Raw genomic sequence first — 27,135 nt, 5'->3', positions numbered from 1 at the left:
ACCGCGGTAAATATACTTTTACCACGGCGGGCACGTTAGGATGCCCGCTGCGGTTAATCATTTTAAAAAAACAAAAAAAAACTAGGAGCCCGTTCTCGAGCCCACTGGCGAGCCCGTTTCTAACCCAATAGTCCAAAACCCTACCGAAACCCTAGCGCCGCCGGGATCCGATGCGAGCTCGCCTTGAGCTCCACCTCGCCGGATCCGCCGTCGACAGGCCCACCAGCCGCCGGGAGAGGGGCGCCAGATGTGGATTCACGCCGTGGAGCCACCGGTGCCGGATCGACGCCGTGGAGCCGCTGGTGGCCGAATCGACGCCGTGGAGCCGCCGGGTCCAGATCCACCCTCGCCGGGGCCGGATATGCCCTCGTCGGGGCAGATCCGCCGTCGTGGCCGTCGCTGGAGGTGGATCGAGACAACGCCACGCCGCTGTAGCCCGGTGGAGGACAGGCCGCCGCAATAACCTCCGCCCGCGCGAGCCGTCTCAACGCGTCGTCCTCCCTCCGCGTAAGCCACGCCATGGCGCCGCCCTCCACCCGCGCGAGCAGCGCCACCGCGCCGCCCTCCATCCGCACGAGCCGCGCCACGGCACCGCCCTTTGCCTATGTGAGCAGCGCCACCGCACCGCCCTCCGCCCGCGTGAGCCGCGCCACCACGGCCGAGAAGAGCGCCGCCACCACCGGGAGAGATAGAGGATGGGGAGTGTAGGGGTGGGGGTCGAGGGAGAGGGGCTCATCTGAGAAGAGTGAGAGGGAGGGCGAGGGGTGAGAGGAGTGAAAAGGAACCCTAAGTGCTGGCTTATATATGAAGACACCTATCGGGCCGGCGCTGGGCCATTTGGGCCTTGCCTTTTTCCGTGGCGGGCCTTTTAGTGTGCCCGCCACGGTAAATCGATTTACCATGGCAGGCGCGTTAAGATGTCCGCTGCGGTAAATGGGGATTTACCACAGCGGGCAAATAAGGTTGCCCGCTGCAGTTAATCGATTTACCGTGGCGGACGCGTTAAGATGTCCGCTGCGGTAAATGGGGATTTACCGCAGCGGGCAAATAAGGTTGCCCGCTGCCGTAAATCATTTACCACAGCGGGCGTCTCAGTGGCCGGCCGGCCACCGAATTACCGTGGCGGGCAAAAACAGTGCCCGCCACAGAGGCCAATTATGCAACGCTGCGCAAGTTCATTTCTGTAGTAGTGACATATACTTGCAACATACGTATATAACCATTGTAACATCCAGATGAAATACTTGAAAACAACTTCTGAAACACCTAAAATACTTGAAACATGGCATTGCCGGCAGCCATGGGCTACCTGGTGGGAACTGCGGTAGCCAGCAAGCGACTCTTGGGTGCAGTGGAGAGGGAGGATGGCAGCAGGCAAGCGGCTGGGCATAGTGAATAATGTCGCACCAGAGCAGTCACCGTGGACCACGCAGCGTCGGCTTGAATAACTCAGCGGCGAGTGGTGAGTGGCGGTAGGGAGACATGAAGGCAGGCGGCAGCGCTCATGCGCAGTTGTAGCACGCCGCTGTGTTGCGGGCACGGCGACGCGGTCACGGTGGAGCACGCCGCGGCGATGCAAATGCGGAGAGTGGGTTCGAGAATGGATACGGGCACAGCGACGATTCCAGAGGAAGGTGAAAGTGGCGATTTTTGTTTTAATGTTCATGCGGATGGCAATGTTGACTGTTGGGCCGTTCGGGCGAGTGCCAAGGCCCACCAACGTGTGTCCGGACGAAATGCACGCCCTACCTTCGGCATTTTCATAAAAATAATCATCAAATGATACTAAAGTTGCACTTCTATTTTGTAGATTGATGCTCGTGACTTTAATCCAGCCAATAACCAGCCCACACAACTACATGGATCCTTGCCAATGTAAGGATCTATACTTCACGCTTCAGCCTTCGCCGTCGTTGAATCTTGTCGTGGCAACGCTCGCTGTTTTGCCACAAATGGACGGAGTGTCTATCTCCGTGTCCGGCGACCTTTATTGTGGCTGTAGCTGTAGCTCTAGAACACGTTAAGGTGGTTGGATATTATTTTGTTTTAGTTGCAACGCACAAGCAATAACCTTAACAGCAAAATTGTTTCTCTCTTTTAGAGGCAAGATATCAGAAATAGTTGTAAGAACCTAATGAGTATACTCCTCAATTTTTTAGACACTTAAAAATTCATTGATTTACCCATTGCTTCTTGAAAATTATTAGAGATGCTCTTACTATGCTCTCTTGTTAGATATATTATGAGCTTGGCCCATATAATATTTAATAAATCAAATAAACTCTATGGCTCGTAATAATACGTGATATATGGTTTAATATCGTTTATAATTTTGACTGGATGGTGACTCGGTTTATATGGCTGGATATTATCCATCTATATTGAGAAGCTGAAAAAAAGGACATAGGTGTACCACACGCGCGCTACCGCCGCCGCCGGACCATCACTATAACACAACATACTTTTGCCGACACTTTCTATTGTAGGCAAAGGGCACCTTTGTCGACAGATAACCTCCCGCTGAAAAGTTTTGCCGACAGTTTAGAAACAGTCAGCGCTAGAAGCTGTCGGCGAAACTTTTGCCGACAGTTAACAGAATCCCCGACACTTTATGTGTAGGCAAACGGTCTACCTATGCCTGACAGTTGAAACCTTTGCCGACAGTTAACTCTTTGTCGACAGTTAAGACCTACGCCGACAGTTAAGACCTTTGTCGATAATTTATATGTTGGCCAAAGCATGGTATTTGACAAACCATACCCTGCCCAAAAAAAATTGTCGGCAAAACTGCATAGATATAATTACAATTAAAATAATTTGATAAATCCACTTTTGCTCATATAGAAGGCATCATATTGAACAAATTCACTTGATTTTTTATAAATAATATATTAGATCTTCCATACATACACCAACTTGATATATATATATATATATATATATATATATATATATATATATATATATATATATATATATATATATAGAGAGAGAGAGAGAGAGAGAGAGAGAGAGAGAGAGAGAGCGAGCGAGAGAGCGAGCGAGAGAGCGAGCAGGTCAAGTGATGATCATAGTACATAGAGCCATATAGGTCCAAGATATAGATTAGTCAGTTACAGACATGTATAGACATAGTACAAGTCTTGTATTAATTGGTTATGACTAAAGCTAAGATATCAATAGATCATGTCGTCCTACAACAATTCTCGGACACTTGTTGCCACTCCAAAATACTTGAACACCAGCTTCGTGCACATATGGTTGCTACCACTCCAAAATACTTGAACACCAGCTTCATGCACATATGGTTGCTGCCACTCTACAGAACATGTAACAGCTCTTTGATCGAACCTCAAAAGGTTGCCAATCCAAAATACTTGCAACACCACATAGTACCTAACATGAAAAAATGTGAAATATCAGTGCAATGTGCTCTGTACATTAACTCCTAATATGAAATGCACACTATGCAAAATTCCTAAAATTATGGGACACATTTATATTGCTATGTGTAGATGGCACCTAAGCATCTGCAGCCTCTTGGACCTTCAATTGACACCATAGGATTAGATAAAGCAGGTCAAAATAGACAGAAGGAAAAGGGAACACAGTTTAATGAACCAAAGCTTCTTTATGTAGCAAACATTTCATATTGATGGTGTGACAATGCTTACAATGATTTACAACATTTCAGCATAGGAGATCATCCAAAGATTATTAAGCCAAATGCCATAGGGCACATGAACCATGGCAGATGTTGCGGTCAGTCATGAGGCAATGCGCAAAAGTGATGTGCTAACATCAAGGTAACAAGCGAGGTTACTCTAATGGCCTTGCTATGTTTTCTACTCCATAAGCTCTGTTTTCCTGGCATACTTGCCTCAGATGAGCTACTACTACAAGCGCACTGCCCAGGTACTAGTGATGGGCAAATCTGAACTAAACTATTTATTCATGTGATGCACAAACATGCATACAAGGAGCAAAAGATGGAACTGCAGCTTGCCGATAGATAAAATTTACTAATGGAATGCATCTATGCTGTCTAATACTCACATCGACCTAGGTACCAGAGAAGTAAAGACACATGATCTGCTATGCCCTATTGTGCCATCTTCGATAGCTTAAGGCTCAGTTTAGACAAGTGAGAAGCAAATGACTCATTTGGACTAAAAACTACACCTATGCTATCTGAAATATATGTTTTTTTGCATCTGCATTATATATGCTCTTGTATTGTAACAAAAATCACTAATAGCAAATAGGTAGACTAAAGATGATGAGTACATATTCAAAAAAGAAAGAACGATCATTACAAGCTGAACTGCAGTAAATCAATATCTTTAATTTTGCAAACGATACACACCTACTGATCTAGATTGTAAACTGATATTAGCTAAAAAAACTAGGTCACATGAACAAAATTAGCAAGAGATGAAAAAGAATCCATATATGCCCAGAACTAGAACATCGACACATGCAAAGCCTTTTAACTAAAGCATGACCCTTCTAGTTCAAAAGGCAAAAAAGAGTTAGAGGGACGAAAGTGGATCTCGCCATATTGTTGGGATCATGCACCTCAACTCCTAGAATTAGGCAAGAAAAACAGGGAAATTTGCATCCAATGGAGCTTGATTGAAAATAATACCATGTGTGGACGCAAAAACATGAACTCAATGTAATCTCGCATCGAGTTAGGTTCCTAGTGGCAAATAATGTCAAATGTACATGTAAAATCCTAGCTATCTTCAAAATATTGGTATGTTCAATGTGACTCAAGAAAAAGGCATTTTATCATACTGTATAAATGGTGACAGCAAGCACCCATGTGTGCACAGAAAAACTTAATTTTTTTGGAGTCTATCATATAGTTTCCTTGTCCCAATTCCCAAATAATGGCATTATGATTTAAAAATAAAATAACCATGCAAACACTCCAGATTAATGATGCCAGTATGAAGGAAGCTGAATTGGCATTGAGCCATATAACCACATGCAGGGCATGATATATGCATTGTATTATCAGCTATGGATTGCATGATCAAACAAGTCATTGGGAAAAAAGCTAGTTGACAGCAGATTTAGTTAAAACCTGTACTCACAAACAGAAGCATCAAAGCAATATGGTATATAATCTAAGAAAAATGACAAGGAGTTACAAAAATACAATATCAACTTTTGTTCATATCTAGTAAGATCTGAACTGAATCAGGACTAACATTCTTGAGACTGTCAACTTAAATGGATACCTAAGAAAAGAAGAAAAAAGGTTCCCTTGTACAATCAGTAAAATCTACATGAGCTTGAGAGGAGCATGGAGAAGGTTTTGCATACATGAATATCGCAATCCCATGCTCATAGTTGCCATTTCTCAAGGTGTCCAGGGCATGAGACTACTACGAAAACAGACTACAGTGATTTTAAATAACAAAATTGAATTAAAGATCGAATCAGGAACTATCCCATGCTCACAGTTGCCATTTCTCAAGGATGCCAGCGTAGAAGCCAAAACTCCAGTGACGCAACATTGCAGCCTCACAAACTATCAGAACAGAGATAATTGTGCTGCATTATTACAAAGGTATTTGTCCCCAATTTCAGGCCTATGGCATGTCAAATGAAAATTCAGAATAATGGAGAGATACGCAACTAACAAATGACTATATAAGATGGAATCACATACTGAAAGTTTTTTTTAACGGGGATCACATACTGAACGTGGATATGCTATCATTTGTATAAATCCTAATTACTATCTAAATGGATTAATGACAACTTGTGGATTTGTTTTATAAATAGTAGTATAGAAAGTGTCACGACCTTGCACTCTAATTTTACGAGCTTGTAAAGTTCCATGTTCATACAACACGAAACAAATTACTAGAACCATGTTTAACTTCCAAGAGCAGTTGCAATTAACCAATGCAATTAACAAATAGTTATGGCTTCCTCTGCTAGCTAAATATATACATCAAAATGTTCAAGTAAAATACCTTCAAGCTGTGCCACCACCTTTTGACTGCTGCAATGACTTCTTGTCATCCTTCATCTAGTAGAAAACAAATATATTACTAATCAGTAAAATATAATGATCATTTTTTTCAAGAATATAAAGAGGTTAGACCATTACTCTGTCATGTGGCCAAGCAATGCATCTCCCACGAGCCTCTAGAATGGTGGTGACCCCTTCATATGGATGGGGCAGTACAGCGTTCCTCATAAACACATGGTTAACAACCACTTCACAGAACCGCACGCCAAGAGCAGTACCCCCAACAATAGCCCTTGGGTTCTTTGTTTGAACGGTAGCCTTTGCCACAGCAACTTCATAGGGCCTTACTACATTATATAGTATCACATCTCTGCCACCCTGAAGCATAAAATATATTTTAGTAGGGTAAAAATACTAATACCAATGCAATATGGTCTGATTCCGCTTAAAGGCGTAGCAAGAACACAAAGGAAATTACCTCATTATGTTGCTCCTCTCAAAGGACCACTCGTCTACTCAGAAAGTCATCATCATCATATAAGTGCATATCAGCCATATCATCCCCTGCATATGATCTAGCATCTTGTTCTTGTTCTTCTTCATGTACTTCTTCATCATGATAGGTTGGTGCAGCCCTCAAGCTCTAAATCAAAGTAAAAACCATTGAACAATTATTGCACTGCCAAAGAGAAAACTGTAAGAGATAAAGGTTAACAGTTACCACCATGTGGTGCATTATTAGATCCATGGGGAGTGCTATTGGCATTTTGTTGCTGCAGCAATCTATATAGAGTTTCTTGAATTATGTCCAGACGATTTGTTAGATCTTCCACTCTCTTATCAGATTGCCGACTGAGCTTCTATCTCCATTTGAAGCCTTGTAGATGTGTATTTTCTAGCTCCAGACATTTCCAAATCTACTGGACTTGGCCCCAAACCCACAACACGAACATATCCATTCTTCTCTGCCCCACAAACATAGGAATAAGCATCACCTTCCTAGGATACTCTTGTCTCTCAGTACAAGATTATCTCTAATTGCATCTTGAAGTGCATTCTGCAGCAAGCAAAAAAATTAGTAAAATATGATGGCATAAGAAATTGCTTGTGTTTATCACACTTACAATTATTGTTGCAGCTCCTTTATGAGGTACTCCATTCTTGTGTGTGTGAGTTTTGATAAACAATTCATCTCTACGAGGGGGACACCCTAGCTCCTCACCCTAAACCATATATATGTTATTGTAGTTACAGGATACGAAGAAAGGGAAAACAAACTAAAAATAGATGTTGCATACCATTTCAGTACCAACACATGCATGACTCTTACTCCCAGTTGTATAGTTTTGGGTCAGCTTTGAACGGTTTGCTTTCCCCCTCAAAGAATGGGCCTACCAAATTATTTCATGTTTATAATTATGTGCCACATACATTATGAAAATGAGCGAGTAATTTGTAACTTACAGCTGCCTCCGGAGACATCCAATGATTAACTAGCCACTTCCAGTCATCCATATGAACTCTGTCATCGCACAGAGCAAACAGTTCATCATCTTCCATGTCATCATCATACACCTTTTTTCAATTCTGCTTTAAACTCCTTCTACTTCATAGCTGTTGTCTTCATAAACCAATTGAAGACACAGTTGTCTACTTTCCAATATAGTTGTACAACACACAAATAATAAGTTAGGACTCAATCACATGACTGCAGTAGGTAGATTTGCAGCCAATTTCACTACCTATGCATCTGTCCAAAGCTTATACTTTTTGCGTGGATAGACCTTCCTCCAATCATCATGTGCAATTGGGAAACCCTTTGTTCTAACAAGTGTTCCAATGAAGTTAGCAAATTTAGTGCCTGATGGTCCGCAAGGTTGACCACACGCATTGACATCCAATTGGAGTTTAGGCTTATTTTGCCTTGCATAGATATCAGCCTTTGTAGTAGGTCCTCGAACATTTTTTTGGGCTGTTCGGGAACATCTGGAAAACAAATACAACATAGTACACCCAACTTAAGTATGCATGATGCATTGCATTATTAGTTGTCACAACATAGAGACGAATACCTTCATTAAGTTGATTCCTCAGGATGTTCATTCATAGCTTGCATATCAACCTGTGCGTCACTTATTCTAGAGCTAGATCGTAAGTTACGTCCAGTTGCCTCAACAGGAGTTCGGGTCTACATTTGGGGACACAATTAGTTCAGATTTCCATAGACACTTCACAGAATTCTTTGAGAACATATATTTCAGATTCATGGGAATACATACCTTTTTATTTTTGTTTGTTTGATGCATTGAGCTAAGTTGTTGTGCAGTAGCTTGAATTTTCAGTTCTTGCATTTTCTGCACCCTTAGCCTGATGTTTTCATTCCTTTCAGATTCATAAACATTTGGCTCCACGCCATTTTCATAATCAGTTGGCTCCACGGATTTTCTTTTTTCCCTTGCTTTTGACATTGTTTATCCTGAAAAAAAACGAAAATGAATTAGTACAGGATTCTCATAAAACAGTAGTGCAAGTATGTAAGCAATCAACAATTAGTTCAGACCAACAAAGCAATTATGTCAAAGAAAAATCTGCATAGCACCAACAACAATTGATGGTGTTTGAGACTTACTTCCTCTTTCTTTTAGCAACAATGACCCCATCTATATTAGTCCTTACATGTACAACATCTCCAAATAGACCACTGAGATCAACATTTGCATCCAAATAAGGCATTGGGTTACGTATTTCATTTTCAACCGCCATATCATAAAGATCACGTGGTTTTGACTAGGCAACAGCATACCAATCTGATTCAAGACCTTCCTTAACATAGTAAACCTGTACAGCTTGTGATGCCAAGATAAAAGGTTCATCTAACATATTTTCTCCAGTATTGAATAAATGCTTTAAATTAACACTTGTAACCCCAAATTGATCTTTTTTTACCCATTTATCTTGAATGCAATTGTCCACCCAATCACATTTAAACAAAACTATGTTTCCTTTGTTGCGATAGTTTAACTCAATGATTTCTTTGATGATGCCATTGTATATCTTGTTTCTCATAACTAGGTCCACATTGTTTCCATTTTCAAAGCAAGAGGTCTGGGCAACCAAAGCTACTCCACTGCCTTGAACTGGTCTACCCTCATCATAGGAGGACGTATGGAATTTAAATCCATTAATTGCATAGCTATTGTATGTTGTTGCAATCATGAAAGGTTCATTTGCCAAAATATGTATCTCTTCTGGTACTTCTACACCACTTTCAACTAACCCTTCCACCTGTAAATATCACATTATGTCTAGTTAATTTAACTATATTAGATCTGAACAGAACATGTTAATCACGCCTTTACTTACATGCTTTCTAAACCAATCATGAAACATTTCATGATGGATACGAGTCATTTGTCGCTGATTGCGGCGACCAATCGAGGAAAGGTACTCCACATGTTTGCTGCAAAGGTGTGGTACCCATTGAGAAATGTATAGATAAGAACACGAGAAATGCAATGTGTCAAGTTGTGTGGATTGCTTACTTCAAGTATGGTTCTATCTTATCATAGCTGAACAATACATATCTATGTGCTTGAACCCAAGTCTTGTATTCTATGGATATAATGCACTTGCCACTCAAAGCTTGCCCTGTGCTTTGGAAGAATGGTGTAGTACAAATTTCACAGTCCATACTTTCACCATTTCCTACTTGTCCAGTCTCACAGCCTTTCAAAAATTTGGAGCAGAAAGTAAGACTCTCATCAAATTTGTAGGTCTCACAAATTGATCCCTCTGGATGACTTCTAGTACGAACAGAGCCCTTCAACTTCATCAAATACCTATGAAGTAACAATTTTAGCGTGGAATCTAACTACAAATATGTTCAATAGCAATTGAAAATAGTTTGGTACCTCTCTACTGCCCACATGCAACGATAGTGTACAGGACCAGCAAGTCTTGCTTGAGCAGGCAGATGCACCATCAAATGAACCATGATATCAAAAAATGATGGCAGAAATATAGTCTCAAGGACACTTAGTGTCTCAGCTATTTTAGCCTCTAGTTTTTGCATATCACTGATACAAATAGTGGGTGAGTAGATCTTCTTGAAGAAATTGCTCACACGAATTAGTGCTGCACTTACTCTTTCTAGCAGTATATTCCGAACAGCAATGGGAAGTAAGTGCTGCAACAATATGTGGTTGTCATGGCACTTTAATCCAATTATCTTCTTCTCCTTCACTTGCACATTACGAATGCATATCAGATGCATAACTATCTGGGAACTTCACATCCTTCAATACTTGGCAAAATGCTTCCCTATCATCAGGACTCATTGTAAATTGTGCTGGAGGTAAATAAAAGTTATCTTCTACACTAACAGGATGAAGATCACTTCTAATGCCAAGTTTCTAGATGTCCAAGCGAACATTTAAGTTATCCTTGGATTTTCCATCGGTGTCCAAAAGTGTGTCAATAATATTCTGACACACGTTCTTTTCTATGTGCATAACATCAAAATTATGCCATAGAAGTAGGTCTTTCCAATATGGCAACTTAAACCAAATGGATTTTCTTTTCCAAACAGTTGGTGGATCATTAACTTTCTTGCATTTTCGCTTGGATGGCTCCTCTGTAGTTGGATTGCACTGACGCTTGGTTGGCTTCTTGGTTACTGGGTCCTTTCCGAAGGTTGTGCATATATTGGCTGTCAGCTCCAATATTTCCTCTCCACTAAGAGGTATAGGTGCTGGCCTAAGTTCTATGGTACCATCAAATGAATCTGCATCAAACCGAAACTTGTGTTCGGCATCTAAGAATCTACGATGGCCCATGTAGACACACTTGCCTCCCTTTTTTAGTTGGAAAGAACATGTATCTAAGTGGCATTCAGGACATGCAACTTTGCCAGAAAGTGACACATGCCACCAAATAACCTAGACCTGGAAAATCAGATATGGTGCAAACTATGGCAGCACGTAGTTGGAAGGGTTCACGCTTAGAAGCATCATATGTTCTTACACCATGAACAAACATTTCTACCATATCATCCACCACAGGCTCAAGAAAGACATCCATATCACCACAAGGTGCCTTAGGTCCAGGGATCAACAAGGATAGGATGAAATTTGATTGCTTCATACACTTCCAAGGTGGAAGGTTGTATGGGATCAAAATAATAGGCCAAATGCTATAAGTTGATTTCATGGTCCTAAAAGGATTAAAGCCATCGCTAGCTACAGCTAGTCTAAGATTTCGACTCTCTGATGAAAATATTGGATGCTTAGAGTCAAAATCTTTCTAGAAAGGAGCATCAGCAGGATGCCTCAACATACCATCTTGTGTGCGTCCTTCATCATGCCACCTTGTGTCACTTGCTGTTTTTGAGCACATAAAATACCATTGCAGCCTTTTCTTTATAGGGAAGTAACGCAGAACTTTCCTAATAACCCTATGCACACGTTTTCCACTAGGACTACTATTTTTTGATTTCCATCTTGAAGTATCACATTTTGGACATACATCTTTCTTCGCATGCTCCTTCCAAAACAGTATGCAATCATTCTCACATGCATGAATTTTCACGTAACCAAGTCCTACACCTTTTGCCATTTTTTTAGCAGCATTAAAGTTTTTAGGAAGTGATGACTCTTCAGGTAAGACATCCTTAAGTAACTCTAATAGCATGTCGAAGCTTTTGTTACTCCATCGCCCAATGAATTTGATATGCAGTAATCTTACAATGAAACATAGCTTCGAGTACTTGCAACCTGGATATAGCTCCTTGCCAGCACCTTCTACCATTTTGTAAAAAGCTTCCATATCCTCATCGTGTTGATTCGTGTTGTCTACTTCTAAGTCCCCCTGGACATCTAAACCCCCTGCTATGTCTTGAAGTAAACCAGAAATGTCATCCTCTTCATTTGGGTCCCCTACTTCTACCCTTTCATGTTGGCTGCTATTTGTGAAAAAACCGGAACTAGGTTCACCATGATTCACCCATGTTATATACCCATCTGTAAATCCCTCACATATCAAGTGCTCAAGTACAATACTACGGACCCTCCAACAAGAGTTCTTGCATGCCTTGCAGGGACACAAAATCTGATTTCCTTTTGCTGAATTACTAAAGGCAAACTCTAAAAACATATCCACTCCTTCTCTATACACAAGGGTTTGCCTACAAATGATGATCAAGATATCAGACCAAACACCCTATGCATGCAGATTCTAGTATATGGTCATAGGTTTATTATGTACCTAGGCTGATCCATCCATGTTTTATCCATGACGCACCTTTTACAAAATGCAGTGTCAAAATAGTGAAATATTACTCCCAAAATATAAAATCATTTAGTTCAGATTGGGTTGTTCAACAAAAAAATAAAGATCATGCCAAACAATTGTCCAAATTAAATCAATTTCACCACACTTGATGCTAAAAATTATCTCACCACAAGCCATCAATAAGAACTATAGGGGAAATTTAGTCCAGTTTTAATAAACCAAATCATCACATCACAGATCACACACAACCTGCAATTCTAAGCCAAATGCAGAGACAAAGTTCATAAGAAAAGGAAAGCATACCAATCAAGCAATGACAGTAGAAGAATAGATGAAGACTAGAAGGCCAACTTGCTCGGGCTCCCTATAGATAACATTACCAACGCTAATTAATCACACAAGGCAATACAAATAAGTCAAAAACCTGAGCACAAGCAAACTTACTTCCAAGCTACAGTTGGTGACGAGTTGGTGATGACTTGTGTAGAAAGAAAAATCGAAGAGTTGAATCCTTTAGTGCTTTCTTATTGGATATTTTGCAACATGCACAAGAAAGAAACAAATACTCAGATCTGATCTTTTTGCAACGAGGAGACATGTATGCATTTCAATAGTTCCAAGACTAACTTATAATTCCACTTGCAGCTTAAAGTTCAATTGATTCCCTTCTCTTTTTATATAGAACAGTCACAACATTTTTTTCGCATAAAGGACCAAACTAGAAAGACTATGAACTCCCATCTGTGTGAACTTTGCCTTCATATACTAGACTAGAAATAAGTTGCAGATCCAGCATAAGAAAACTTACATGCAAACTGATGGATTCTCTTGTGTACAAGATCTTGAATCCTACTGGTTCCTCTACAAAATCAACTAAGGCAGTAAACATCACATCGAAATCGAGCTGAATATGTTCCTTCTCCAAAGAGGGGAAGAGGGCAGATCTGGACTGAATGAAAGTTTGGCAAGAGAAGTAACCCAAACCTTGAATCTTTCTAGTCTTTCTCACCTTCGTCTACTCCTTTCTGCAACCAAGAAAAAAATATAAGAAAGTAAGCTGTGCCGAAACCCTAGCACGCAGGGGAATGGGGATGAGAGGAAGGGGATGAGGAGATGACGCACCTAGATGTGGAGGGGAATGGAGATGCGGTGGTAGCACCGCTCCTACTGGCCGGTGGTGGTGGGCTAGGGCGACGGCGGGTTTGGGCGGCGGTGGGCTGAGGTAGTGGGGGCTGGGGCACCGGCGCCCGTTGGATTTGGTGGCAGGGGACCTAGGGGCGAGAGGCAGGTGGGGCTCTGGCCAGGGTCTTCGATGGCGGTCAGGGCGGTCATCGAAGCAGGCGGCCGTGCCAAGTGCTAGCCTCCAGCAGTGGCTTCTGACGGCGCCTGGCGGCGGAGCCCTCCTAGAGGCGGCCAGCAGCAGAATCCTCCTAGGCAGCACCGGCGGTGGAGCTCTGCTAGGTGACGCATGAGGTCAGGCTTTGCTGGTGGCATGAGGCGTCGGTCTCTGCTAGCTGTGAGTAGCTTAAGTGGGAGAGAGACGAGTGGGCTTGTTTTAGTGGGCTCAAAATTTATCAATTTAGCTCCCGCGCACGCCTCTATTTTGGCGCGCGGTCTGCCGCCCAACACTGCATTGCTTTGGCACATACCCCTTCCATGACACTTGGATAGTTGTTTGGTTAGGCTACGATAATAGTTTCTTTGTCTAAAAACTTTGCTGACACTTTTTGGGTGGGAACGATAAACGCCAACACAAAACATGTAGCCGTACACCATTATTGATGACAGTTTATGTGACTCTGAAAAGGTATAGAATTGCCGACACATTATGTGTTGTCAAAAGCCTGGTTTTACCAACACATAACTGTAGGCAAAAGTAGGTCATGGTGTAGTGCGTGGGCGTGGCGAGGCAGGCAGGCGAACTAACGGATGGGAGTTGTTTTGCCACTCAATCCACAGAATTACGGGAGTTACTCTCTTTTATGCTGGTGGCGAGCAAAAGTTTCGTCTGTTACTGTCGTCTGCATGTCTCCTCGGTCCTCTGATCTCCTCCTGTGCCCCATCGTCTCCCTAGCCGTAAGCATATAATCTTAGCTTCTACGTTAGTCAATTTCTTTGCTCCCGAGACAAACCACATTCTCAGCTGCTCTCTTGTTTTCCCCGTCCCGGTTCCTACGTGCACAGACCTGGGAGAGTAGGCCTCTAAAATGTCTGATGTCTTCGAGTTTGCCTACTCGGGTGAAGGGCGGCAATCACAATTTTGGGGAGTGTCGTGGCACGACTACTCGATTCGTCCTCTACTTCCTAGAGGATCACTGGTGATTAGCACAGCTTCTCTTCTGCACTGCATCGCTCAGGACGACTACACCGACATGCACTATGTCGACTAGTGCATCCGACTCTGCCACTGGGTATGTCTCTATCCTTCGCTGTCTAGTAAGATGTGTATAAATAACTTGCTGGTTAGTATCATCTACATGATTCTCATGCTTAGAACACACAAGCACATATATGATGTCACAAACCTTTTGATTATTGCTATTTTTTGGATTAAATTGCTACTAAAATTGTCTAAATTTCTAATAATCCAAAAATGTGATAGGCAATTTTCGGTTGTTGGCTTTGCGGGTATGCTGAAACCGAATGTCTTTGAGGGCACTCATTACTAGAGGTGGCGACAAAGGTGTATTTTGTGGTTGACTGCTATGCATTGCTACTTTATTGCTAAACCAAGGTCGGTTGGACCGCATACTCCTAATGAGGAGCGTGCATTCCGAACATGTGGACACGATGTTCAAAGCAGCAATACTTAGCATGCTAGGAGACTCCACTTGTGGATGCATATGTGCCACTATAGACCGGTAAAGAGATGTGGGATGCACTTGAGGCCAAATATGGAGTTTCTGATGCTGGTAGCGAGTTGTATGTCATGGAGCAGTTTCATGACTATATGATGGTTGATGACCATTCTGTAGTGGAACAAGCTCATGAGATACAAACACTGGCAAAAGAGCTGCAAATTTTTGGTTGTGTATTGCTAGACAAGTTTGTGGCAGGCTATATCATTACAAAGCTTGCCACAGGCTTGGCACAGATTTTGCTACTTCTCTGAAACATAAGAGATAGGAGTTTAGCATTGCTGATCTCATTGGCTCTTTGGATGTTGAAGAGAAGGTGAGAGCAAAAGATGTTCATGGCAAGAAAACTATTGAGGGAGGTTCTAGTGCCCATGTGGTGCGGAAAAATCCTCAACCGTCCCACAAGAAGAAATTGCAGCAAGAACTCAAACAAAAGAACACTACACCTTTTAAGAAGAAGAACAAGGAGAAGGGAAATTGTTTCACTTGTGGCAAGCCCAAGCATTATGCTAAGGATTGCCCTGATGCCAAGTGAAAGCCCAAGAAGAAATCTACAAACATGATTGAGGCTGATGGAGGAACATTAGGGGTATGGTAATTTATTACCTACAATTCTTTCAGATTTTCATTCACCTTGATTGGTAGGTTGATACAGGAGCTAATATTCATGTGTGTGTTGATATCTCTTTGTTTTCTTCTTATCAGGTTGGGTGGACTTCCTCCTTGTTCATGGGGAATAGGGTGCGTGCGGCTGTACATGGTGTTGGTACGGTCAATCTGAAGCTTACTTTAGGAAAGACCAGTGCAACTGAAGAACAGTGCAGCATGTCCCCTCAATAAGTAAGAATTTGATTAGTGGTTCTTTATTGAGAGAATTATCTATTTGGCACCAAAACAAATCACTCTTTTCGTACAAGGCACTGGAAATTTTGAACTTCCTTATCTAGCACCTAACTTGAAATTTTCTTCTATAAATGGCACTGCCGTCCATTTCAGCCATCCATCCATTAGTTGTCTCCCTCGACCATGTTAGTTTTTCTTTAGAAGTACCAAAATGCCCTCTTTGTTATGTGGTCGCACATAGCTGTTATGCTGCCCTCCGCAGTCGGGAGAGGCTCGGTGTGCTCGGAATTTAATTTGGACCCCGATCACGGCTGTGATAGGGACAGGCTCACCGTTGTAACACCCTAGGTGTTAGGCTTGCATAATTTGACTTGCATTGCATGAGCATAAGCATCAAGCATTCATATATGAGCTTTTACATATGAAACATGCCTTGTTATTTTATGTTTCCTTGTATGCATGCTTATGATCATGAGTGTATAAGTGTAAGTGGTTGATGTTAGTTACTAAAACATCTTAGCTACACTTAGGATGACTAATGGAACATTGTTCATGTAGATCACTTTGTCTAATTAAGCTCCTAAGTGATGATATACATGTTGACCTAGGAAGTGAAATGTGTAACCAATGTATGAAATGCTTGTGTGACCTTAGGAATAGTTTAAACATGTTTAGAATGTCATTATGAATGACTTTGGTATCCATGGCTAGGGCTAATTTGGTCACTACGTCATAGTTCAAGTGTTAGTCATCATTTAAATGTATTATGTTTGACCTAGTTTGAACTATGTTATAGAGACTTTGCATGGATGTGTTCACTAAAGCAAAGTTGTAGTATTTGATGAGAGGAACAACTTTTATTTTTGGGTCATAAGCTAGTTTAGCTCCTAACATGCTTGAAATTTGCTCACAAAAATCAGCAATTCCCTGTTTTTCAACACTTACAATTTTGCTAAGTCCTTTTCGCGTTTACAGTTTGACAAGCTCCACTTTGAGATGTTTTTACTCACTAACCATTTAGAATTAGACCTTGATCCTTAAATAAGAATTGTAGCTGGTGCATAGGTCTACAAGTTTTGTTCAGATTGTTTGCACTAACAAGCTATGGATTAGGAGTTTTATCGCCTTCAAATCACGTCGGTAGGCCAGGTTTCACGCTCTGATGAACATCTTGCCGCGCTGGGTCGTGGCCGACCGCAGACAGAGCATGGCCGCCGCATGGCTGATGATGAGCCCTCGACTCCGCGCGCTGGCACCCATTATCTGCACGCTCGCGCCTCATTCCCACTCACACGCACTCCCTCACTCACTTTCCATCGCCTGCTTTTGCTCTCGCCGCGGAAATAGAGCAGCACCGCCGAGCACCGCACCCCTCCGCCGTCGCCTTGCACCCACGCCACCGCACCGTCGCCGTCTCCATCTCGCCCATAGCTATGCCACACTCCCCTCTACCTCCTCGATGTGATTGCAGCACCAGAGGAGCTATGGTGAGGGTGTATTCGCCGTTTCCGTCCTCACCAGACTCACGACTTCCATGGTCGCCTCCACGGCGAGCTCGCCGCCGCTTGTCTTGCTCATGCTTTGCTATTGATTCTTAGCGTTAGGGCTTGTCTAGGATGCGTTCTTGCTTGTGGCTTGACCTTACCATGTTTAGTTGTTTCGCCGGCGCGGAACACGACGACCCACGCCGCCGTGCTCTCACCTCCGCGCCAACGCACACGCGGGCAGGGCTCGTCGGAGCACCTCACGTCACCTAGGTCGCCTAGTTAGATACGCGTCGTCACCGTAGTACTTGTGCGCTCCTCTCCTGGCTTCGCCATGGCCAGGTATGGCTGGCGCACCGTAGCGCAGCGCCGCCGTGCCACCATGGCCGACGACGAGCCCACTTCGTCGCACCTGCGCTGCCGCCATCTAGCTCAATAGGTGTGGTTTGGTCTGTAGATCACGATGGTGGGATTGGGTTGGCCGAAGAGCTCGCCATCGGCGAGATAGCGCCGGTCAGTCGCCGTCCCCTGTTTTCGTTGTCGATGACGCGCGGGCCCGTCTGAGCCGTGGACCCCGGCTGTCAGTGACTCAAAATAGAAAGCATAGTTCATTTATTTTCAGATTTGATGCAAACTTTGAAAAATGATAAGTTGAGTTCTAAAGATCCAAATCTTGCGAACTAAATTTTATTGTGTTCCTTAGGAAGTGTAGTATTTTATAAAAATATGATATGTACAGTTCTGATATTTTTATTAGGGATTTAAATGTATTTAAATAAATGCTTTTTGAATGTTTACAATCTTGTAAATTAGATATCTTGAGCTAGAAATGTGACAAAATTGTGATTCCAATTTTGTTAGTCTTGTGTTGACATGCTCTAGTTAGGAAAAATAATAGGCTTGCTGTAAACTTGATTGACATATGATATTTCTATTTATCTATTAATAAATGGCATTTTCTGAGGAAAATTATAGGGATAAAAATATGTAACATATTGCTATGCAAATTTTTGTACAGTAGTATGGAACTAATATGAAGCTAGGAAAAATATATAATCTGTTGCTTGACACTTTTCTATAGGGTTTACTATTTTCACTAAATAGGCCTTGCTAGCTTTTCATTTTTGCATAGGATATTATACATGACCAAATGGTATGAAATTTTCACAGTAGCCTATGGTAAGTACTAGGAAGCTACTGTAATTTTCTGAGAATTTATTGTGCACATTTGGTGTAGGTTTGTTATTTCCCCTATTATTTAATTAAATTAATAAGGGCATTTAAATAAATAGATTGTGATTGACCATGATATTTTCTATGGTTCTTATGATGCATAGTAATTGTTGATGTCAATAGTAATGCTTAGAAGCAATTGATTGTATGCAACTAACTAATTATCACTTTATAATTCAACTACAAGGCTGCATGTATAGTTTTGATTGTGTGGATGATTTCATGTGGATAATGATCTTTGCTGTAAAACTTATTAATAACAAAGTTGTAGATAACTTACTAATCTACCTTGTGTTAAATTTTTAGTCATAGGCCTTATGGTTTAAGAGTGGTAGCTGTTACAAATTTGCTGTCCGAAATATTTACTTTCTGGACATATTTGATTGACTAATTTGTTTGACCTAGATAACTATTGAATCACCTTAAGAGTATTAAAAGGAAGTTGTAGACAATTTCATAGGCTTTCTAGAATGTCCACAACCATGTGATTTCAATATATATATATATATATATAACTCCAGTTATGGTAAAAACAAATAGCTGCTATTTTGTAGTTCGGTAAATAAGTCGCATGAGTGTTTGCTTAGGTAATAGAGAATAGATATGCACCTACTCAGTAAAATAGGATGCACTTGTTATTACTTTGACACCATGCTGTTGAAATTACTTACAAGGATGCATTCATCACTTCTTATCATATTATACATGCCGTCATACATGCATTCGCAATATCTTATTCCATGATCATGCATATAGGATCGACCGAGGAGATAACGTTGCTGGAATTCAATGAAGAAGAGGAAGGGGACCAGCAGGAGATCCTCAAGCCATAGCTCCCGAAGAAGGGGAGTAGAATCCAGAAGAGCTCCCGAAATGCCCTGATCACCGCCCCACTTCCTTTCCGAAAGGCAAGCCTCGGAGCATTCTAAGTCTCTCATTGTTTTACAAAATAATACTTGAGTCCTTTATGTTTGATGCATTAGGTTATAAGAGTTGATTGGAACCACTTGATGCATATAATTTCCTTGTCTAGAAATATACCTTTAACCCTGTGTAGGTCTAGGATTGAATATATGATTAGCCATGCTTAGACCGGTAGAAGTCGGGTGATTTCCTGTCACCTACGAGATATAGGTGGATACCGAAGCATGGTTGGCTATATTTGCTATCGTGGAAAAGAACCATGGGGAAAAAGTAAATGGAGGTTGGGCGGAGTCTATGTGTAGGTTGACTCATGTGATTCCGTCTGTACCGATTAAGGACCGTACCATTGTTGGCGTTGTTTGACAAGATTGAACGCATGTCTATCACTTAGCTGGCCGAATAACTCGTTCCGACCGCGAAGCTAAGTAGCTCAACTCAAGCTAGGCCTCGCTCTGTCAAAGTGCGCATTCTGGATGGTAGTAAGGATGTGCGGGGAGCCAGATGTGAGTCCAAGGGCAGGCTAGGCCTGAACGTCCTGGCAGTTGGTTATCCCTGATTGTGCGGCGCTGGGCGAACCCATGAAATGTGCACTTGAGTTATACCAAAGGTGACCTAAGGTGACCGTTGATCTGGTTTTCCTAGGTTTATGTTAGGAATAAATTCTCAGCTGGTTGAAATCGATTCGAATCGCCGTCTCTCCCGGATAGTGAGAAACTTGGCTAGTCCCAACATTGTAGTAATTGTATTATGGAATATGATGGTTTGGATAAACATGGAATTACTATACCTGCTATGGTTACTACTGTATGCTCTTAAAATGATATACCACATGTTTGGCACAGGATAGTTGCTAATCTAGAGATGGATAGTTATAATTAACTTGATGACGGAACTATAATTATATAACTGAGTTAATCGCTTTTTATGTAAAATGTTGTCAAGCTACCTCCACTTATACAGCCTTGCATAATCCTTGGAGTCAATTTATTTCTAGTTTATGACGGGTAAGTCTAGTTGAGTATCTTCTCGTACTCAGGGTTTTATTCCTATTGTTGCAGATGACATAGTATATCATGGATATTGCAAGAATTGCTTCTATCCCGCTATGGATGAGGAGTAAGCCTCACGCAGGCCTCTTTAATAATCACTCTATTATGCTTTTGTGGATTGTGATCCCATGCTGGCACTGTATTTGAACTATGTGACAAATGCTAGTTTCCAAACTTAATTTGCTTCTGCTATTACTACTCTATCGAACTTGGTTTGTAATAACTTTATTTCGTACTCTGATGATGAAATGTATCTAGTGAACTTTGTATAATATGTGACATGTATGTTGAATCATGTATGATCTTGGTTGTATGTGGATCGTTTATCGAGAACCGTTGTGGTACTTGACAGACTACCGGGTCTATATGGGCTTAAGTATGACAGTGCGACCGCTTGTAGGGCTGCCATTGTACTTGTGCTCTTATAAATTGGTCAGTTCCGCGATAGCTGCCCTGGTCACCTCGGACACGAACGCGATCGCATCGCCGGAGTCGTTCGCAAACTACCCGGTATGGAGACGCCACTGTCCGAGTGCGGTCTCCCACGAACATCGCGGTCTCTTCGCTCGCTGCTGTCATCCATGTGCTTCGGGAGCACGTGCGCGCTGGGCGAGAGCTCTGGCCACCAGACTGCACTCAACGCCCCCACTCGTCTAGGCGTATAGTGCTATGCAAGGCAACGTCCAGGTGCAGCGTATAATCTCAGGCTGTTTCGGCAACAACCTAGAATTAAGCTTTGTTTCTATCTTTTGTATGCATGTAATTCTGGGATTAGTTGCCTTCTTTATCCCATCATTGGGTTACTTGTACTCAGCAAGGTGGCTGCCGTGGTGGATGTCGAGAGCGTGGCCATTTTTGTTAGGCCATGCGTAGCAACAACCTATCGCAGAGCGCCAACTGGCTGCACACAATAGTGCTGGGTGCCAATGGCAAGCTGGTGTTGACGACATCGATGATGTTGGGCGTGGGCGCCGTGAAGGTGGACGCGCGTGCCATGTTGATCTCTAGGTTCGCGAGCCCCTTGGCGAGCGCGTGCAGCATGGACATCGCTGAGTTCATCCGTGTGCCGGGGTAGGGCGGCCTCGCTTGCCGATGCTGTAATTTAATTTGTGAAGCTTGTGCATGAAATTTATTGATTATTATTTGCACTCTTCAATTATCAAAATACCATGTTTTTATTTACAAGTGTATTTGTGATATTTATGCTTTCCTTATTTGACAACATGACTATTTATTCTTTTTCCTATCTGGCACTACATGTTGTTGGCCTGATGATACATAGAAGGGTATAGATATCATTTTAGTTGTCACTTGACACCGTTAGTGCACCAAATGGACGGCAGTGCCATTTATGGAAGGAAATTTCAAGTTAGTGCTAGATAAGGAAGTTCAAAATTTTCAGTACCTTATACGGAAGAGTGATTTGTTTCAATGCCAAATAGATAATTCTCTCTTCTTTATTACGTCGTGAAGGTTATAAACTTGTGTTTGAGTCGAATAAGTGTGTACTCTCTAAGTATGGAACATTTATTGAAAAAGGCTATGAGAGCGGAGGCTTGTTCCGCTTGTCTTTAAATGATGCATGTGATAAGTCTATGAATCATGTGAGTCGGGATAGTGAGACAAATATTTGGCATTCGCATTTTATGTCATATTAATTTTGGTTGTATGACTTGCTTAGCTGGTTTAAATTTAATCCTAAAATTTGATTTGGTCAAAAGTTCTAAATGCCATGTATGTGTTAAATCGAAACAACCTCGCAAGGCTCACAAGGCCGCTACAGCGAGAAACTTGGCACCATTAGAACTAATTTATTCCGGTCTATGCAAAATGAATGGTGAATTGACCAAAGGTAGAAAAAGGTATTTCATGACGTTTATAGATTATTGCACTAGATTTTGCCATGTGTATTTACTAAAATCAAAAGATGAAGCATTGAATTATTTTAAGATCTATAAAGCTAAAGTAGAAAACCAACTTGAGAAGAAAATTAAGCGGTTGTGCTCTGATCACGGGGGAGAATATTTCTCAAATGAGTTTTCTGAGTTTTGTGCTGAGCATGGCATTATTCATGAGAGGACACCGCCATACTCACCATAGTCCAATGGTATCGCAGAGACAAAAAACTATACTCTATCTGAGTTGGTTAACGCCATATTAGAGATAGCGGGACTATCTAAGGAATGATGGGGTGAGGCGATATTGATAGCTTGTCATGTCCTGAATAGGGTGCCTACTAAAAACAAAGAAATTACACCATTTGAGGAATGGGAGAAGAAGAGATTAAATCTCTCTTACCTGCGAACATAGGGTTGTTTGGCAAAGGTAAATGTGCCAATCAACAAGAAGCGAAAACTTGGTCCAAAAACCATTGATTGTGTTTTTCTTGGTTATGCTATTCACCGTGTGGGTTATAGATTTTTAATAATAAATTTGAAAGTACCTGATATGACAGAAGGTACAATTATGGAATCAAGAGACGCTACATTTTTTTAGAGTGAGTTTCCTATGAAAAATACACTAAGCACTTCTAGTCATGAATCTATTCTTCCTGAGATGCATAAACCGGTAATTCAAGCTGATATTGAAACCCATGTGGAATCCAGAGGAGGATAATAATGTAGTCACTCGAAAGAGTAAGAGACGAAGGGTTGCCAAATCCTTTGGTGATGACTATCTTATATACCTTGTGGATGACACTCCTAAAACCATAGAAGAGGCATATTCATCTCTTGATGCTGACTTATGAAAGGAAGCGGTTCAGAGTGAGATGGAATCTATTATGTCTAATGGAATGTGGGAGGTGGTTGATCGTCCCTACGGGTCCAAACCTGTGGGATCTAAATGGGTGTTCAAGAAAAAGCTTAGGCCTGATGGTACTATTGAGAAGTACAAGGCGAGGCTTGTGGCAAAGGGCTATACACAGAAAGAAGGTGAAGATTATTTTGATACTTATTCACTGTCTAACAACTATATGGATGCTACTTTCCTTGGCTGCCTCACATGGTCTTCTCGTTCATCAGATGCACGTTAAGACAACTTTCTTGAATGGAGAGCTTAAGGAAGAGATCTATATGGATCAGCCGGATGGATTTATCATGAATGGTCAAGAGGGAAAGGTTTGTAAGTTATTGAAATCTTTATATGGCCTAAAGCAAGCACCTAAGTAGTGGCACAAGAAGTTCGATAGAACTTTAACATCAACTGGCTTTGTTGTGAACAAAGCTGATAAATGTGTTTATTATCGGTATGTTGGAGGAGAAGGTGTGATTTTGTGCTTGTATGTAGATGATATTTTAATCTTTGAAAGTAACATTAATTTGATCAAGGAAGTGAAAGACTTTTTGTCAAGTTATTTTGAGATGAAAGACTTGGGTGAGGCTGATGTTATTCTTAACATAAAGCTACTGAGAGAAGGAAATGGTGGGGTAACACTTGTGCAATCCCACTATGTGGAAAAGGTATTGAGTCACTTTGGATATAGTGACTGCACACCTGCTCCAACTCCTTATGATCCAAGTGTGCTATTAAGGAAGAATCATAGAATAGCACGGGATCAATTGAGATATTCTCAAATTATTGGCTCACTTATGTATTTAGCTAATGCAACGAGGCCTAATATATCATTTGCTGTGAGCAAACTTAGCCAGTTTGTCTCAAATCCAGGAGATGATCACTGGCGTGCTCTTGAGAGAGTGTTGCGCTATCTAAAAGGGACTATGAGCTACATCATTCACTATACCGGGTATCCGAGGGTACTAGAAGGGTATAGCGATTCTAATTGGATATCTGATGCTGATGAGTTGAAAGCCACAAGTGGATATGTGTTCTCACTTAGAGGTGGCGCTGTTTTCTAGAAGTCTTGCAAGTAGACCATCATTATGAGGTCAACAATGGAAGCAGAATTAGCAGCATTAGATACCACCACTATTGAGGCTAAATGGCTTTGTGAACTCCTTATGGATTTGCCGATGGTTGAAAAACCTATCCTTGCAATTTCTATGAACTGTGACAATCAAATGGTAATAGTAAAGGTGAACAGTTCTAAGGATAACATGAAGACAACTAGGCATGTGAAGAGGTGGTTGAAATTTGTTAGAAAACTGAGAAACTCTAGAGTAATAGCGTTGGACTATGTCCATACATCTAAGAATCTAGCAGATCAGTTTACTAAGGGTTTGTCACGTAATGTGATAGAAGGTGCATCGAGGGAGTTGGGCCTAAGACCCACTTGAGGTCATTCCATAGTGGTAACCTATCCTATGTGATCGGAGATCCTATGAAGTAGGATGATGAAAAAGCTAGTGGTTGACTAATGGAGAGACCCCTTGTCGGGTTCATAAACCAAGGGTCCCTCATAGACCGACTTCCTAGCAAAGGCTCGGCCCGACAGACAACATTGCAAATGATGTGCAAACTCTTGGGCCAGCCCAAACACCTAAACGATAGGCCAGAAGGACAAACCAATCTCTGACCAAAAGGCCTAGCCGAGGAGGAACGACGCCCCACTTTCGACTCCGGCCCGCCTCTCCGATCGAAAGGCCTCACGAAGGAGGAACAGCACTCGCTTCTAACACTGGCCCACCTCCAAACGGCCTCTCCAACTGGAAGGCCTGGCCAAAACACCTCTTCCAACTCTAACCCGCTTCTCTAATAGGGAATGCGCTGAACCCCTACTTACAACTCCTCTCCGACTGGCGCAATCAGAGCCGACTGGGACCAACCGACCGGGGCACCCGCTTGGTAAGCACCAGGAAATGGATGGAGAAAGTAAGGCAGGGCACTCAAGTCAACCACAATACCAGGGTCATACCTTGTATACCTACAGGACAGTACCCTACGACCTCCCTGGCAAGACAGAACCCAAGCAGTGTTATAGGCACTGACATTTTCCCTACAGTGTTGTGGGCGCCATCAACTCCCATACCAGACAAATATGGCAAGGCTCCCCCACGTACCTCTGAGGCATTAATAGTGTTGTGGGCACTGCCATTTACCATACCAAGTGAACATGGTAAAACCCCTTACATACCTCTAGGTATCAACAATGTGGAAGGCACCAACATCTGCCATACCAGAAGAAGACAACGCAACCTCCCACGTGCATCTGACATTAAATAGTATTGTGGGCACCTACCATCATCTTGTACATACCAGCATGGGCAGCAAGACTAAGCAGCATATGTACTCTCTCCCTCTCACTTGTAAGGCCATCCCCTTCGTCTATAAAAGGGGATGAGCTCTTTTTGAACAAAAAGATCGATCAGTTCACTTACTTTGATTCACCCTCTATAACTTTAGACGCTCTAAAGTTATACCGAGCACGCGCTCAAACACTTAGCACATAGCGGGGCTCCCATCACTCTCGACCCTTTAGACCAGAGTCCGACTAGACCTCTTATACCCCTCATCTTTCTCCCTTCTATTTGTAACCCCACAGTACACTTCGAGCACCTGGGCTCAGGAATAAAGTCACCGACCAACTCAAACTGGACATAGGGCACATTGCCTGAACCAGTATAAACCCTGTGTCATTGAATGCTAGGCCACCTCCGATCACAACGTATAGCAAAACTATAAATATTTACGTGTTGGTCACTTTCTGCACCGACAGTTGGCGCCATCCATGGGGAAGACGTTGTACGTTCAACACTTTTTGGTCATCGGATGGCCCACTTTTCCACTACTTTCGCCATGGCAGGCTCAAGCGATACGACTTGCTTTGGCTCACTAGATTTTCCCGCACTCCCACCTGTTGGGATGCGGATTCCACCAGTCTTCGAGCTATCTCAGGCCTTCCTCTTTGGAAGCCTAGACTTCATCGCCGACCGGCTCGGTGTACTACACCTCTGCGAAGAGGTAACCATCCCGATGCCCGTTGGAGGGGCACCCTCTGTTGGCTCTAGGACACCCGACGACTTCAACAACGAGGCGCCTACGCTTCATTTCGAGCAAACTCTCTACTCAAACCCCGCTATGAAAAATGTACATGCTGCTATTTACTCGCTATTCACTATCTTCCGCTGATTATCCGAAGGGACCCCGTTGCCCCTGCCGTGACCACCATGCGATCGGTTCCCCTATGGCCTCATGTCCCCCATGGATGCGTACGCCTGGGGGCTCTAAAGGATGTCGGCGCTGCCCCCTCTCATGTCTGAATTCATGGGGATGGCGAGCAATGCTCCCACCTATTTCCTCAACCTCATGGAGGATGATATTGAGAGTGATGGCTCCAGCATCGGTGACGTGGCACCTAGCCACCGTCTGTCCCAAGAGTGCGTTATGGTGGACGCTCTCGGACAGCCATCAGTTGTTGCGGAGTCCTTGTAGACTCACACCCCTCTAGACCCTCATACGGGGACCCTCGTGCTCACACAAGAGCACAATGAGGAGCTACGACAACAGCGACAGAACTAGCCGCCATGTGCGCCGGCACGCTCGACGCACCACACTACGCCATGTGC

General features: G+C 42.5%; 1 long non-coding RNA gene and 1 pseudogene across 1 annotated transcript; both read right to left on the bottom strand.

The window, feature by feature from the left end:
• Positions 1–3,071: 3,071 nt before the first annotated feature.
• Positions 3,072–12,729, bottom strand: LOC136516255 (uncharacterized). The gene is made up of 3 exons (XR_010773977.1): positions 12,584–12,729; positions 5,994–6,049; positions 3,072–3,396 (listed from the first exon to the last, which is right to left on the bottom strand). It is a non-coding gene; the product is annotated as an uncharacterized lncRNA (long non-coding RNA).
• LOC136518226 (uncharacterized) lies at positions 8,417–12,382 on the bottom strand (annotated as a pseudogene).
• Positions 12,730–27,135: the final 14,406 nt, after the last annotated feature.

This window comes from Miscanthus floridulus, chromosome 17 (assembly GCF_019320115.1).
Source record: "Miscanthus floridulus cultivar M001 chromosome 17, ASM1932011v1, whole genome shotgun sequence".
NCBI lineage: Eukaryota > Viridiplantae > Streptophyta > Magnoliopsida > Poales > Poaceae > Miscanthus > Miscanthus floridulus.
The sequence above is the reverse complement of the archived record's forward strand: the minus strand, read 5'-3'. Positions and strand labels throughout refer to the sequence as shown.